Raw genomic sequence first — 17,999 nt, 5'->3', positions numbered from 1 at the left:
CTCATAAAAAAATAATGAAGTCAATGATCATAAGATGCTGGAAACTAATCTTGTTTGATTTTTACAACCAGGCAATTCAATATTATTTTAGAAAGAAAAATAGAAGCATTCCACTTAAAAGAGAAAATAAAATTATGACGTTCATTACAACACTGGAGTTGCTAGTCAGTGCAATGCAACATGAAAGAGAAATGACAGATAAATACAGCGAAGGCACTTAAACCATCAGTGCCTATAGTTGGCATGATTGCACATGGGACTCAATTTGAAAATACCGGAGATAAATAACCTGAGCAAACTGTTCAGTTGTGAAGATGTAGGAGAATTTATGAACAATCATAAATGTTGGAATGGACTGTATGTGTAAAAGGAAGCTGGACTTGTTCTGAATGGCTCTAATCAACAATTCATCAAAGTTCAAGAAGACAGATTTCAGCTCAATGTAAAGAACTTTTCTATTTTTTAAAGGAAATTTTAAAAACATACACAAAAGTAGACACAACAGTGTCATGAATCTCCATGAACCCATGGAATTAGCTTTAACTTTTATCTATTTTGCCCATCTTGAAAAGAATTTTTCATAATCAGAGCTATCAAAATGGTACTGGGCTGCCTTAAAGGAGAAAAAGCTTTTCATCACCAAGGTGTGCAAGAACTACAAAAGATATTAGCAGATAAGGGATCCTACAGGGAATAGTCAAAACTGGATAGGAACTAACTCCACATGTGCCTTCCAAGAGCCTAGGATTTAGGAGGTGAGATGAATCCAGGTTGTGAGTTTGTCTGGGCCAGGTTATAAACAATCTAACCCCTGAAACCAATATTACACTATATGTTAACTAACTAGAATTTAAATATAAACTTGAAACATAAAAAAAAGATAATTATATACTCTCAAAAAATTTAAAGCAGGGTTTTTTCTCTTAGTCATCTTAGTACATCCAACTCACAACATAAATATTTAATAAATTCAATAAATGTTTGTTAAATAAATGACAGATGAATGGAACACAAAATGGGATGGTGGCACTTCCACACGACAGTAATAAACAGAAAAATAAATAAAATATAAACCTTACAACAACTAATCTCCAATATACCAAAGGCCCAAGAATATAAGCCAACTGTTGAGGCAATAAATTAAAAAGCATAAGAAACCAAAATGCCTGGCAAATACCCAGCCACTGGAATAATGAGAGAAATAAATGACCAAACTAGCATTTACTCTTAAACCTACATAAAGTGCTAAAACTTCTTGATCTTCCTCCTTTGACTCCTGTGACATGGGCTCCATTTCCTTCAGCCTCTCAGAATACATACACCTACTCAGTCTTCTGAGCAAACTCCTCTTCCATCCATCATCTAATCCTTGATTTGGGTTTTCAGCTCCCTTGTCATCCAAATAAATGATACCTATTATTTCTCGGCCATTGATTCCCAAACTTCAACACATAGTAAAATCACACAGGGAGCTTTTAACAACCCCAGGTCACACCCTAGAAAATTAAATCAAAATGTTTGAGGGTGCAAGCCAGACAGTGGTAGGTTTTTTTTTTATTTTTATTTTTTAATGTTTATTTATTTTTGAGAGAGACAGAATGCGAGTGGGTTGGGACAGAGAGAGAGGGGGACACAGAATCTGAAACAGGCTCCAGGCTCTGAGCTGTCAGCACAGAGCCCGACGCGGGGCTTGAACTCACAAGCTGTGAGATCATGACCTGAGCTGAAGTCGGACGCTCAACCGACTGAGCCACCCAGGCGCCCCAAGACAGTGGTAGTTTTTAAAGACAACCCCTATCCCAGTGATTCCAGTATACAGTAAAGTTTGAGACTTATTGCTCTAAACACTCCCCATAAGCGATATCATTTACTCCCATGGTTTCGAGCTGCTCTGAGAGCCATCTGCCTCTCTAGGATCTCTACCAAGATGTCCCATAAGCAGTGGAGCCAGTTATACCTAAAACAGAATTCACCATCTTTCTTTGCTCCACTCTTCAAATCCCCTCCTCCAAATGGAATATCTTGTTGAGGAGACTACCATTAAATTTTCTAACTGCCCACACCAAAAATTTGGGAATCATTCTTGACTTACCCTGTTTCATGCCCCACATTGATCCAGTCCCCAAGTTTTATTGACTTTGCTTCCAGTTATCTTTCCTTTCTTTCTTTCTTCCTTCCTTCCTTTCTTTCTTTTTTTTTTTTTTTTTTAGAGAGATATTGAGACTGAGCACACAAGCAAGGGAGAGGGATAAAGAGAGAACCTGAAGCAGACTCCATGCTCAGCACGGAGCCCAAAGCGGGGCCCCATCCCACGACCCTGGGATCGTAACCTAGGCTGAAATCAAGAGACAGATGCTTAACTGACTGAGCCACCCAGGTGCCCCTGCTTCTGGTTGTCTTAATCTCTCACTTCCTCTCCTTTCTTGGATTGGGACTTATTATAATAACCTCCTGGCCAGTCCCTACTTCTAGTTTCACCCTCCATCAATCTGCCCTCTATATGGCTACCAAAGTGATACAACATGTCATTCTAATCACATGACTCATTTTCAAACTATATTAATATACTAATTATAATTAATTAATATATTAACTATAATTAATATATTTCAAATATATTAACTATACAAACTGCTATGAACCAGGCACTGGGCTAAGCAATTTGTATGCATTATCTTATTTAATGCTTATTACAGTCTTCATTACAGAAAGGAAACTGAGGCATGAAGCAATTAATCTGGCCACGAGCACATGGTAAGGAAGTGACGTAACTGGAATTCCAAATCAGATTATTTTGCTTGTTTCTGGAACTGGACTCAATGATTCCAGCCTCCTTCGTCCCTCCTGGCCTCAGGATGCATCAAGTCTTCTGTGATCTGGCCCCTGCCCACCTGTCTGTCTCATCTCCCTCACACCATAACCTCCAGCAGAACTGAATTACCCCTTGTTCTACAGACAGACTCTAATTTCTCACACCCTCATGATGCCCGCAGATGCTGTCTCTTCTGCTTTGTCCACACCCCCTGCCCATCACTCACCAAAGTCCTACTCACACACCAATGAATGGCCGTGGTGGTACCCTGGACTAGCACAGAACGCTTCCCTCTCAGCTTGTTTTCTCATCTGTAAAACCAATTACAACGATCCTTGCCCAGCTGTGTTCCCGGGTTGGTTTAAGGCTTATATCCTACTACTTATGACAATTCTTTGAGAACTATAAAGTCCTATGCAAATGTTACCAAATGTTACCTCTTTTCCTGAGGTAGTGTGAGCTCCGCTCTATCACCAAATTTGTCGGAGGCAAAAGTTGGAAGTACAAGAAGTTTATCTCTGCCATAAGAAGGAGTGAAGGACTGACACATGTTACAACATGGATGAACCCTGAAAACCCTGCAAAGTGAAATAAGCCAGACACAAAAGGCCACAAATTGTATGATTTCATTTACATGAAATGTCCAGAATAGGTAAATCCATACATGAAGAAAACTTATTAGTGATTGCCAGAGGCTGTGGGGAAGGGAAAAGGAGAATGGACTACTAATGGGTAAAGGGTGTTTTGGGGGACGATGAGAATGTTCTAGAATTAGACCTTGGAATGGTCTAATGGCCTCTGCCATCTCACCTTGCACCAGGTGTAAAGGAGACATAGGAGGTGGCCCATGAGAAAGTACCCTAGGTCATCCTCACCCCAGAGTAGCAGTCCCCAAATGACAGTTGACCTCAAACTGCCCTCATGGCCCTTGCTATGTCAGCAAATATCCAGATTACCACACCTGCCACATACACCATCTGTGTAAAAAGGATTCTGGGGTATGGTACCCCCTCTGTAGCTTCATCCTAAGTGATAATATTCATTAAATCATAGGTCTGATCGTGCCAGATATGGCTTTTTTCATGGCATACATTAAAATAAATACACCACTACTTAAACAAAAATGTTCATTCACATATCACCAAAACCCATCCTGGGTGCCATGTGGCACAAAGACAAGTCTTTGGGAAACACAGGGTCAGGGCACTGTCATGCTACTCTGATTTCACATGTGCCGAACAGGATTAGACATCTCTTAGGGAGGACACAGCTTCTTCTCTGGCTCAATACAGATGGCCTCTGCATGGCCCTCTGGGAGCTGCAGAGTGGCAAGAGGAACAGCCTGCACCAATAGGGACCAGGCTGTGCCTTCCTCTTGCCAGTGATATGAGGGCACGGACACCCAGGCCACTCCACGCAGAAGACTGCAAACTGGTGACACAAGTTATCTACTTTATCAGATGGACAGTGAGCCCTGGAAAGGATGTGGGAAAGGTCAGACACTCACAATAACACTATCTTCAAGGCCTCACCCCATCACAGCTATGTTTAGAGGAGCCCTGTAAGCAGCCTCAGAGGCAGATGGTAAATGTCACTGTTGAGTCAGTTGTGGCTTCTGAGCCCCTTGTTTCCACCTTGGACAGGAACACAGCACTGGATAGGGGCACAGAAGCCCTGCAATCAGATTCCTGCTCTGCTACCAGCAGGACACATGACCCAAGTCATGTCCCTTCCCTCTCTGAGTCCGATTTCTTACCTGTAAAGTTAAGGGGTTAAGCATGGATGCATCTTGAAAACACTGTGCTAAAGTGAAAGTGGCCAGTCACCAAAGACTACACATTATATGATTCTGGTCATCAGGAAGTCAAGAATAGGCAAATCTACAGTGGGAGACAGTCATTAATGTTTGCTTAGGCTGGAAGGATTGGAGGATAGAGTTGCATAACAAAATAGACAACACTGACTACCCTCATGAAGTTTTTACTTCCAGGTGAGGCTTTCCATAGGCAAGAAATGATATAAACATAACAAAGGAAATTGACAAAGAATGTTATAAAGGGTAAGTGCCAGGGAGAAAAAAAAGAATCAGATGACCAGTGCATGGGGTTGCAAGTCTGGAGTCAGGCTGACGTTCATTCACTTGGAGATTCCATCATGGGCTCTCCCACTCCTATTTCCAGAGGGTCAAAGAGTTCCCCTCTTTCTCTCCAATTCTCTAAGTCAAACTTCGAGTCAAGCACCCTGCTATGACACACCTGGACAAACATCGCCATGGCTCCTGCTTCCCTTTCTACCTCTGAGACCACGCTCACATTCACACATTCATTCAAGGAACGCTTACTAATCAACAACATCATGCCAGGTACAAGGGCTGAGGGGGACATGGAGACCAACAAGCACGATGCTCACCGGCATGGAGTCTGCAATTCACCAAGGGAATCAGCGATATGAACCCCTACTTGTAATTCAGAGCAGAATGGTAGAAGCCATCCGCTGGAGACAAGGGTTTTGCACCATCCTCTACAGTCTCCAAAGCACTTCATGGGCATGGGTGATCTCATTTGGTGGTCACATCTTGATCCTCCTTCTTGCATGCTTTGACAATGCTGCTGGGCTCAAGGCTCACGGCTCTTCCCCACTGACCTCTCACGTCAAGAGCACAGGCCCTGACGTGTCCTGGAATCCAATTCCAACTCTTACCACCATGTGCTAACCACACATCTGTGGACAAGTACTATATCCTCCCTGAGCCTGTACTGTCATCTGTGAAGTGGGCTGACTTCCCCTACCTTCCAATATATTAGATAATATACATGAAGTACTACCAGAACCCATGGCACACAGAAAGTCCTCAATAATAACAGTTACACTAATGTTGTTAATTTCAGGTTATCCTCTCTTTTTATTTTTTTAAGTTTATTTATTTTGAGAGGGGAGAGGGCATAGAGAGAATCCCAAGCAAGCTCCGCAGTCTCAGATGTGGGGCTTGAACTCACAAACCGTGAGATCATGACCTGAGCCAAAATCAAGAGTTGGATGCATAACTGACTGAGCCACCAGGATGACCCACAAGTTATTCTCTTGTCTATAACGTTACTTAACTGTTTCATCTGTGTCTTTTATATCTTCCTAACATAAATCCTAGACTGCATTTCTCCCCAGTTGCCCGTATTCCTAACTACTGGGTAATGAATTATTAAATAAATGAATCAATCAAGTGGGACTTGGAATATCAGAGAGAGAAAAGGCACAAATAACTCTCCAGCTTCTGGTTTGGAGATGGTAGTCCTCTTCACCAAAGGGGGAAGCATGGGGAAAAGGGCAGGTTTGGGAGGAAAGATGGGTTTGGTTGGCAGATGGTGAAAGTGAGGTATTGAGAAACATTCACAGATATGTCTAGTAGATGGTTACAGCTGAAAATAAAAATTGGACAGTCCTCAGGTTGAGACCATGAGAATAAATAAATATCCTGAAAGGAGCTGCCTATCAAAATCACTGAGGTCCTTTAAATAACACCAATGCCCAAGCTCCATCCGGCCCAAAGATGCCGATTTAACTGCCCCAAGATGAGGCCTGGACAGAGTTTATTAAGAAAGCCCTTGGACTTGTAATGTGCAGCTACAGTTGAGCACCACTAGGAGAGAGTGAGCAGAAGGAAGGAAAGAATGAGCCCTGGACTGGGGACTCCATTTCAGGGACTATCATTTCAGGGACTGGAGACACAAAGGAATCATGGGGAAAACTGAGAAGAAACAGTCAAAGAGGCCTGAGAGCAGCCTGAGGAGCCTGGAGAGGAGAAACGTTCAAAAGGGGGAATGAGAATAGTTTGGCAGCTCTTCAGTAAGTTAAACATAGAGTTGCCACTGACAAGCAATTCCACTCTTAGGTATATACACAAAATAGTTGAAAGCAGATGCTCAAACAGTAACTTCTACAGAGATGTTCACAGAAACACTATGTACAACAACCAAAAGATGTGAACAACCCAAAGGTTCATCAATGGATGAGTGGGTAAAAAAAATTGTGGTATATCCATACAACACAGTATTATTCGGCCATAAAAAAGAATGAAATACTGACACATTACAATACCGATGAACCTCAAAAATTTATGCTAAGTGAAAGAAGCCAGACACAGCAGGCAACATGACGTGCAATTCCATTTACATGAAATATCAAGATAAGTCCATGGAGACAGAAAGAGATTAGTGGTTGCCAGGGACTCAGGGAGGGTACTGGAATAGAGTGTTTCAGCTTAATGGGTATAGAGCTTCCTCTTGGGGTGATGAAAAAGTTCAAGAACTAAATAGTGGTCGGGGTTGCACAACACTGTGAATGTACTTGATGCCACTGAATTGTGCATTTTTAAATGGTTTTTAAAAGGTACATTTTATGCGTATATGTTTTACCAAAACAATATGTGACCAACCCATGACAAAACAGCCAAAAGATCCACCCTGAAAGTGACCACAGATTTGTCGACTGGCACTTTCATGATAATACATACCCCCTGCTCCTGCACAGCTACAGAAGGATCCAGGGCTGGCCTCGAAGCCACTAAGGGCCTTTCAGTTCAGATGCCATCAGTTCCCAGGGTCTTTAGCCCCCTGCATTCAGTGTGAAGTGTTTTCTTCCCCATAGACTTTTGGTTTTTGCAAATGCCCTCATCTGTTAAAGAAAAATTCTCTCGACAACCATCTGGACATAATTCAACAAAACTGCAGAACATAAACTCAAAGCCGAGACTTAGTTTTTACTTTACTATCAACTGATGCATCAAATGTCGTTAACACGCCAACTAATTTTCAGTAGCTTCCGGGCATGTCTGAGACCACAGGCACCACCAACAAAACCCACAGCAAGAGCAGTGCTGGGGAAATTCAGTCCAAGGACTCCCGCAGCTGCTCAAAGGAAGCAGCTGGATTGGACTCCATGGTCTGTGCTGGGGAAGGAAGGCGGGACCCCCAATCCGACACGCTGGAAAACAGCGGCCACCGCCACTGCAGCGCAGAAACGGAACGGCTTCCAGAGCCGGGCACAACACACTTCACAGGGCTCCGGCCTCAGTGACCTGGGACGTCAGGCTCTTTCCTGGCCACAGAGGTCTTGAGTCTTCCCTGAAAGTCCTCGTCCTCCCACAGACTCGGCACTGGCCATGGACAGCTGGCCCCGGTCTCTGCATTTTTCAAGTCTTGTCCCCGGATCTTCAGACTCCAGTCTGAAGGGTCTGCAACCGTCTCAAGTCAGGAGATTTGGTCCCAAATCAGTGCCCTTCATTCAAACCAAGCACCTCTGTCAGCTGGGCCTTGTGCTGGCCGCAGTAGAGGAGACTGAGGTTAATCAGACACGGTCCCCGCCCTGGGACAGTTCACACAATGTGAGAGAGACGGCAAGGTGCGTGGATAAATGACTGCCGGACAGTCCAAGGCAGAGTGTGGGGCCCACAGGAAAGGGACATCTGAAATGCTCCAGAGAGTCTACGAAACGGCTCCTGCCAGCCAGTCGGGCCCCCGTGTGAGGGTTCAAACCGACGGACCTCCTGGCTGGCTTAATTAAGCCCCAGTTAGGCATTGTGCCCGGAAACCTCTCCTCCCTCCTGTAGAATAGCCCAGCTCACAGCACGACATGCAGGGAACCGGGTCAGCTGTTGGGGGATGGCAGCTGCGGGCAGTGGTGTCGACAACAGTCAACGACTGCCACCTCGGCTCAGACGTAGGTCACTGAAAACCGCAGGGCCCAGAAACCAGACATTCCGCCCTCAGGAAGCATTCTGCCTCCTGTCCCTGACCTCACAGAGAAGGGCCGGCTGGGGTCACCCTGCTCTGAAAGGACACAGAAACCACCCTGGCCGGAGCTTTGCCTGAGGAGAGGAGAGGAGGAGAAGCAGAGGCCGCAGACACTCGGTGGGGCACCATCTCTGAGGTCGGGGAACAAACAACAGACCCAGAGAATGGTAAGTTACAGCTCATCCTCTTTCTGGAACCCTCGGAATATGCTAAGAAACCATCGAACATTCCAGGAAAAGCAGTTGGTTTAATGTAAGGCGTAAACCATAGGCGATAAAGCCATCTCTGCGCTCTGGGCACAAGTGTAAAGGGCCGCTGGGCACAGACAGGCAGGAGACTCAAAACAACAGGTCTGATCCGCCGGATACCGGGTTTAGGGAGTAAACTGAATTCATTTCTTTTTAAGTCCCCATTATTTCTGTCTGTGCACAACGACACCTGTGTTAGGATCAGAGAGACAGGCTCTGAGAAGAGAATCCAAGCTCTGAGGGATGGAGCACGGGCTCCCAGGGGGATGGCACGGTGGTGAGCCCCCGGCCACCAGCAGCCCTGCCCCTTGTCCCCCCACCACCCTCACTCCCCCCTGCACATCTGGAAAGGCTCAAAGGTCTGACCTCGGACTCCGTGTCTGCGGCTGGCAGAGGGCTCAGAGGTCTTGTCGGCTCTCCTGGGACAGACACGAAGCAGCTCACCTTGGGGCGTCCGTGGCAGGGACATCAGGAGCACCATCAACGCCCCACTGCCCCCATCCCCCATCTTCCCAGGCCCGGAACCAGGGCATTGGAGAGTCTCTGTACCCTCCCTCCGAACCCAACCACTCTCAGCCCCTGCTACTGTGACCCCCAAACATCTCCCGTGTTTCCTCTTCCGTCTCCGCTGCCATCACACATGCTCAGGCTCTTATGTGGTCTCTTACATGGTCACGCAGCACCTGCTCTCCCTGCTTCATTCAGCCTTCTCTCCTGCCAATCCATTTCCACACCACATGGCCATTTTTCTAAGATGCAGATCTGACCTGGTCACTGCCCTGCATCAAACCCTATGATGTCACCCCACAACTTCTAGGATAATTGGTTAGGGTCTGCAGTGTGAACTCTGGAGCAGTCCTCCTGGACTCATATCACTGCTCTGTCACTTACTAGATCTGTGACTATCAGGTTCCTTAACCACTTGGTGCCTCCGTTTCCCCACTGGTAAAATGTGGACAATAATAGTACCTGCCTCACAAGGTTGTTGTTAGGACTGAGTTAATGCATGTAGACTGCTTAGAACAGTGCCTGTAAATGGTAGCTACTATTTTCACAGATTTGTGCTTTTTACAGACCTTGGAGGCCCTCCCTGTTCAGGCCCCATGCAGCTGTGCAACCTCTTTGCTCTGCTATACCTCCCTCACTCGGCCTCCCAGGGACTTCCAAAGACACTGACCCCCTTCCCTTTTGCTTTCGCCACTGAGCCTTTGCACACGCCACTGTCATTGCTGGGTTACGCTATTCCTCTCCTGGCTTGTCCGACTGTCCATAGTTTCCCTCTCTCAAAACTATATTTGATTATTTATTCATGGATATCTCCTGCTGTAATACAAGATCCATGTGAGCAGGGCCATGGGTGTCTGAGTCACCATGATTCTTCAGTGTTTAAAATAGTGCTAGCTAATGGTGCTAGCTAGTCAAAGCCCAGGCCCTAGGAAGACAGCCCTACTGAAATGAATCAGAAGGAACAGGGTCTTCTCTATACATCAAATACTAGACGTCACAGCACATCTATAAGTTCATGACATTCCAATTTGCTACAACTATTCCCACGGGAGCCACCACTGGAAGAAGGCAGATCCTTGACTTAGATTCAGGTGTTCTAACAAAGTAAGTCGGTGACTGAGAGGGAAAACAGCTTGGAGGAGAAAAAAGCAGCATGGAAGATCCACATTTCAGGTGCTTGATATTCAGATTTTATGTGACCTGACATTACCAGGTCATTCCTGAGTCAAATGAACACAGATCCATTTTGTTTAAAAGACACTGTTAGAAAAGAAAAACAAAGAAGGGAGGAGTTCTGGAAGTTTCCTATAAAGCCCTTCTGTTAAGCAATTTCCATTTTCTTGCAGATTCGTTATAAAATTAGAACTGTGTTCCCCTGGACAATAATCTATGCCCTGGAAGCTTATTTCAAAACCCAATGACCACCATAAGAAAAGCAATTCCTTCCTAATTGAACATTAAGATGATTGGTCAATGTATCAACATACCACTGCAAAATAGTTACAAAATAAAAACAAAGCCTCCCCACCTCCCCTTCAATCTGCTTCCTACTCTGATGGCAGATTAATTTTACTAAAAGCACAGCCCTGCTTCAAGCCTTGCCCTCATTCAAAACCCTTCAGTGGCTCCCCATTGCCTTCAGGATAAAGAACAAACTCCTAGCGGGTGTTTGAAGATCCTTCTCCTTTTGGCCCTGACCTACTTGTGTAGCCTCATTTCCTTCTAATCACCTTCAAATAACCCCTGGCCCAAACAAAATGCACTGAGAGTCCCTGCCACGCCTTTATCTTTTCCCCACTTCTGCCTAGAATGTTCTTTACTCCCCTCTATCCCCCACGTCAAAACCCTGCCTCCTTGTAAGACTCACTCAAATGCTACCTCCTCCATGAAGTCTTCTGTGATGTCCTTCTCCCTAATACATGCTGCCCACCATCTTCAGGCTTCCATAACCTTTTACTAGAGATGATTCTCATGTATTTATCACTGGCTGGCTTGTATTGTTATTTCTGCGCATATTCTCTACTTCCTGATAAACTATAAACCCAAATACATTTTCCCCTCACATTTAACATATGTCATGCAAATAGAAGGTACTAAAATTTTGAATGAATCAAGTAACAAGCGGCAGAAAACAGTACAATATGGCTGGCAGCAACTGAATTTATCACTGCACTTAGAGAGGTAGCAAGTCTGGAAACGTGAGAACTCTATCCCAGTGGTTGGAACATTTTGTCTACAAACCTGTTTCTATCAAAATCCCCTATTTAGTCTCATTATTTATCCATTGACCTTTCACTCCTGCTGGATGTGTGTGTGTGTGTGTGTGTGTGTGTGTGTGTGTGTGTGTGTGTTGTGCAGAGGGGAGGAAGCAGAGTAGAGGAGGGGTATTATCATCAAAAACAGGCAGCAGCAACAGAGAAGCTCCTTCAGTGAAGAAAGCTCAAAATCCACAGAAGCATCAAGTGTGTCCTCTACTGGCTGTCAAACACAGGGAGGGGGAGACTGAAGTCCTGCCGGGCAGTGGTTCCCACTCTACTGAGGATCGCAGAGCTTGTGAAAACCCAGGTGGGCCCCACGCCCAGAGTTTCTGTGCCTGTAGGTTGGGGTGGGGCTCAGATTTTGCATTTCTGACAAGCTCCAGGATACGCTGATAGGGACCATGCTTAAGGATCCTCCATGTAGATGAACCAATGAATCAAGGGGTTCAAGGTGCAAGCATCAGCCCCTTGTATGTGATACAAGTGTTTTTAAGGCTAGAAAATTCATCTTTGATCAGATTAAGGCACACGGAGAAACAACATCATATCATGGTTTTTCCTTCTCACTTGTAATTCAGAACCTAAATTCTAAATCCTACAGGGTAGACCAGAAAGTTACAGAGAAAGGAGTTAAGAGACCTAGGTTCGAGTCCTGATTGTGTCACCAGTTAGCTGGGTAACCAAAGACTCCTCACTACTCTTTCTGGACATCACTGCACAATTAGAACCACAGAGATACTCAACCTGAAAAATCTCCAGGGTCAGGTCTTACATCCCATGATCTCACAATTTTAAAAACCTGTTGGCAACTTAGTTCCAAAACTAAATATTATCCTCTCTATATATAAAATGCTTAAAGATACTGCAAATTGAAAACTGAAAACACAAGAAATAATTAACAGTTAAATTGGAGAAGAGCCCATAATAACTGCAATTATGAAGACTGAAAGAAACTTCACTTATATTTCACAAATAATAAGTGCTCAAGAATATACCATGGAAGTAGATTTTAAAATACCCAGCAAATATACTACCATTAGGAAATTACTCAGCCATAAAAAAGAATGAAATCTTGCCATTTGCAATGATACGGATGAAGCTAGAGAGTATAATGTAGTGAAATAAGTCAGAGAAAGACACATGCCATATGATTTCACTCGTATGTGTAATTTCAGAAACAAAACAAATGAGCAAAAGGAAAAAAAGAAATCAAGAAACAGACTCTTACATTATAGAGAACAAAATGATAGTTACCAGAGGGTGGGGGGGATGGGTTTAATAGGTGATGGGGATTAAGGAGTACACTTGTGGTGATGAGCACCGGGTGATGTATGGAAGTGTTGAATCACTATATTGGACACCTGAAACTAATATAATGTTGTAAACTAACCGGAATTAAAAACTTAACTTAAAAAAATGCTACAATTAAAAAAAAACAACAAAAAACAGCTCCCTTTCTGCAAGCCTTCTAGAGAAAGCAGGGCATGTTACAGAATGAGAGAATAACTCACCAGTGGAGCAGAGCTGATGGGATTCATCCAAGGAGAGAAATCAGCCCCTCTTCCCCACGTTGGCACCTCCCCTCCAACCCAGGGGCACACTGCTCCTGGGCCGCCCAGCACACAGCTCTTTTTAAAGAGAAAAGGCCACCTTCCCAAGATCGTGGCCACAAGAATGTGAGGATCAAATGACCTTCCCCTAGCTCATCGATGAGTCCAAGGAAAGCTGATCGCCGGGCCATGTGGGCCCAGTCGCAGGGTCCCCCCGGGGCCTGGCGCCCACTTTCCTGCCGCTCCGGGGCAGTTGCAACCATGCCCTCCGCGGGAGTCTGGCCTCTCCCCTTTCAGCACCACAGACCCAGAAGTCATCCAGATGCCATCTCATCCTCCCCACCTCAGCCACTTGAACCAGCCGAGAGAGGAGACCCCACAGGCCCTCGATGGCAGCCCACCTGCCACTGGGCCCGGAGTGACCCAGAACACGAGGCCCCAGGTCTCACAGGGCACCCATTCTGTGGCTGCGGGGCTGACTGGGCGCCTGCTCGCCCGCCCCCTTGTGCCCAGCTGACCCGGGTTAAAGTGAACCGCACGGCATTAAGTCGCTAAGCCTCCCGGGGAGGTAGGTCATCCTCAAACACATTATCCCCCCTCAACAGATGGGGAAATGACGCCACAGGAAGATTAAATAACCCACCGGCCTCACAAAACCTGCCACAGGTGGAGCACGAGGTGATCCCAGCCCTCGAGCCGGCTCAGGGGTCCAGAATGCTCCGGATAAAGCCCTCCCGGCGACGGGGACTTGCACCGCAGAGCCAAGAAAGAAAGAAGCAGAGGGCCCCTGCTGAAATCCACTCCAAGTGTCCCTCTTTTCCCGTGTGTCCCCAGAACACCGTGTAAGAGGATGCTTTTCAACCACAGCATGAGAGGGGCCAGAGTGTGAGTGCGGGTGCAGAGGACGGGCTCGTAGACAGCAAGGGCCCTTGGTGATTGGCCCCAGAAGGGCTCAGGCTGAGCCGGGTTCTGTCCGTGCCCCCTCTGCACCCCATAGGGCTCTGCACGAACTGGTGACCCTGGCCTGAAACCATGCCTGTTTCACTCCTTCCTTCAATGAGTACTTACATATCTAACGAGGGCAAGTCACTGAGAGACACACAGGATGAACTGGACCATCCTCCAGTCAAGAGATGTCATCAAGTGTACGTAAATCACATAAATACAAGTGGGGATTAGTACAGGCACAGCAGGGGGGCTGGTACTATTTGATGATGGGAGCTCACGTCCAGCTGTGGCTACCATTGGGGGATACAGGAGCAGGTGACCAGGCTATGTAGGGTGGGACAGTGACACCTGCAGGGGTGAGGAGAAGGGTATAGAAAGTGCAGGGAGATGACTCTGGCCTGCCCTGAAGACCTGGCTGAGGGGTGTGAGGGACCAAGGGCATGTCAAGTAGGGTTCAGGACTCAGGGTAGGAATGGCAGGTGGAAACCCTATCACCAAAGGCTTTAAGTGTGGGACTAAGGAGATTAAACTTCCCTCCTGACCACAGTGCTCAGCATGGCGCCTTGCTCACAGTAGGCACTCATTACCGTTAAGGAGCAAACGCTGGAAGGCAATTTCATTTATGACAAATATATGACAACTGTAAAAGAATATGCCACAAAAATTGCCTCGATTCTTTTGATCAGGTAATATCTGGTCAAAACAACTCCTCAGTTTAGTTTAACTATAAAATATTTGCTACATTCTGCCCCTAATGGAGACCATAAGACTTGCCATCAGCTTCTCACCCAAGAACACTGTGAAAATTAATGATGAGGTAATGTCTGAAATGCTCAGAGCTCTTTGGAGATGTGTGGCAAAAGACATCACTATTATTAATATTTAAAGAGATTCTACCCAGCTCTGATCTCTTTTTCTGCAGACTAATGTTACGTCCACAGGATAAGGTGATGCCAGATTGGCCTCTAAATAAACCTTCCAACCGACAGTGCCCAATGCAGGGGTATTATCCTGAGTCCCTTACATGGGGCTGATGGGGCCCATCACAACAATGCGGGGCTGGTCTCCGACCTGTTACTGAGGGTTGCCAGAGGATGCAGGGGCCAAATGGACTACACAGAAGAGCAAGATAGAGTTCAGAAGGTGGTCTTCCTTGGGATCCCAATTTTTAGGCACTCAAGAGAGTCCAGTGAAGACTTCAAGGGGAATCATTTTTGAAAAACCCACATCCTAAGCCAGTTAACATTTTTAAGTCTAATGCGGTGCCCAAGAAAGGAAGATATAAGAATAGCTCCCTGGGCTCAATTACAAATGGAGTGGAAAGAATAATTTCAAAAGTTCAAGGGGAAAAAAAATCAATCTCTTTCCTTCCCCCAAAGCTTTCTCTTCTATAAATACACTCATACAAATAGACCGAAGACCACTCTTCCTTATGAAAACACTACCTGTCTGGAATTTGCAAGATAAACGATGTGCCCATCTTGCTTTCAATGCACTGAAGCTCAAACAATGCTCTCCAGTAGCTTCTCTCTTCTTCTTAAGACTCACACTTAAGACTCTTCTTAACACTCACACCCCTTCCACCATTATAAAAGTAATACATGTGCCTGGTTTTTGAAATTAGTCTTCCTTGGAAAGAAGAAAGCAAAAATTATCTGCTACAGTCTACAAATTGCTAATTACCCTTCTAGCCTCTTTGTGTGAAAATACACATTTTCAACATAACTGTGAATGTTCTGTATATGCTGGGTTTTAGCCTGATTTTTTTTCCTAGAACAATACCCCTTAAACATTTACCTATGTCTTTATTATTGTACAGCATTATTTTCTATATCCTATTGGTCAGAGTGCCATTTTTAAAGCTAACCCCCTATTGCTGGACATTTGCTCTATTTTAGCAATGTCTGTGTTACAAGCAATGTTGAGATAAACATCTTTGCATAATACATCGTTAGTTATTCTCTTAGGATAAATTCCTCGGAGAGGTGCTGCTGTGTGAAAAACTGCACAAGTTTGTACAGCCTTAGATCTGGCCAAATTGCACTCCAGAAGGGCTATTGCAGGCTTACTCCATCAGTGGAAGAGCCACCTCCCCTAAATGCTCACTGACACCTACCTTAGTAAGTTTACAAAGGAGGTGTTGCCTTATTTGCAGTCCTTTGATTACTCTGGAGGCAGATTCTTCCCCAAATGCTTCATGCCTACAGTGTTTTTTCCCCAGAGTATTTTTTTTTAATGTTTGTTTATTTTTGAGAGAGAGAGAGAGAGCACAAGCAGGAGAGGGGCAGAAAGAGAGGGAGACACAGAATCTGAAGCAGGCTCCAGGCTCTGAGCTCTCAGCACAGAGCCCAATGTGGGGCCCAAACCCATGAACTGCGAGATCTCAGCCAAAATCAGACGCTTAACTAACTGAGCCACCCAGGCGCACCGCCCCCCCCCCGCACCACTTTTTTTTTCAACTGTATGCTTGCACTCATCAGAAAACCAACATTCTATTCCCTCTCCAAAGGGTATTTCCCCCACCCCACCTCAGTGGTCTTCCTGCTTAGCACCCGCCACCCACGTCTTCACCTTGGTGCCCTCCACTCCTTTCTCAGCAAACATTTCACACTTCCATCAAGTAAGTCAGACACAGAACCCAAAAATCAGTTATTCAGTCATCAATTTATTCACCTGATAATCACCATCAAGAGACTGTGGGTCAGGAATGCTACAGGAACCATACTAAAAGAAGCCAGGGGAGGGAGGGTCAATGAGGTCTGAACAGAAGTACACTTAAGAGAACTCAGAGTTTTCCTGGTAGATGAAGGGAAAGAGCAGGCTAGGCAAAGGGAACAGCATGAGCAAAGTTCCTGAGGCATTTTGAAGCTTCACATATGAAAGGAATATTTGTATTCTTTTCTTTTTGAACTCCAGTATAGTTAATATACTAGTATTACAGATTAATTTCAGGTGCACAATATAATGGTTCAACACCTCCATACATACCCAGTGCCTATCACAAGTGCACTCCTTAATCCCTGTCACCTATTTAACCCATCCCCCCATCCAACTCTCCTCTGGTAACCACCAGTTTGCTCTCTATAAGAGTCTGTTTCTTGTTTTGCCTCTCTTCTTTTTCCTTTGCACATTTGTTTTGTTTCTTAAATTCCACAAGTGAATGAAATTACATTGTATTTGTCTTTCTCTGATTGACTTATTTTGCTTAGCATTATACTCTCTCTTTCCATGTTGTTGCAAATAGCAAGATTTCATTCTTTTTTCATGGCTAAATAATATTCCCGTGTGTGTGTGTGTGTGTGTGTGTGTGTGTGTGTGTGTGTGTATGTACACACACACACACACACACACCCTCATATTTACCCATTCATATGTCGATGGACATTTGGGCTGCTTTCATAATTTGCCTACTGTAAATAATGCTGCTATAAACATAGGGATGCATGTATCCCTTTGAATTAGTGTTTTTGTATTTTTGGGGTAAATACTAATGCCATTGCTGATCACAGAATAGTTCTATTTTCAATTTTTTGAGGAACCTCCATATTGTTTTCCCACAGTGGCTGCACCAGTTTGCATTCCCACCAACAGTGCCAGAGGGTTCCTTTTTCTCCACATCCTAATCAACACTTGTTGTTTCTCGTATTTTTGATCCTAGCCATTATGACGGGTGTGAGATGGTATCTCATTGTAGTTTTGCTTTTTGTTTCCCTGATGATGAGTGATATTGAGCATCTTTTCATATGTCTATTGGCCACCTGGATGTTATTTTCATTCTCAGGACATGAGAATGAGGGGCTGGCGTTGGAATGAAAAGTTGGCTCTTGCTAAATTCACCTGCCAACCTGTTCTTTTCCTTGCACCTTGCCTCTGCTTCCAGTCTCTGGCCC

The 17,999-nt window shown here is 45.0% G+C and overlaps 1 protein-coding gene across 10 annotated transcripts in view; it reads right to left on the bottom strand.

Moving 5' to 3' along the window:
- Positions 1-17,999, bottom strand: part of FRMPD1 (FERM and PDZ domain containing 1) — a 147,055-nt gene that overhangs the window by 59,041 nt on the left and 70,015 nt on the right. The window contains exon 1 of one of the 10 annotated variants that reach the window (XM_023242454.2): positions 13,123-13,675. The exons of 8 other annotated variants lie outside the window; for them this stretch is intronic. The gene's annotated coding sequence lies outside the window, so the exon portion shown is untranslated. Of the gene's footprint in view, positions 1-13,122; positions 13,676-17,999 lie in introns of those variants that run through there. One more of the 10 variants, XM_003995646.6, reaches the window with a different exon arrangement.

Source organism: Felis catus, chromosome D4 (assembly GCF_018350175.1).
Source record: "Felis catus isolate Fca126 chromosome D4, F.catus_Fca126_mat1.0, whole genome shotgun sequence".
Lineage (NCBI taxonomy): Eukaryota > Metazoa > Chordata > Mammalia > Carnivora > Felidae > Felis > Felis catus.
Note: the sequence above shows the minus strand (reverse complement) of the source record. Positions and strands in the feature narration are given on the sequence as shown.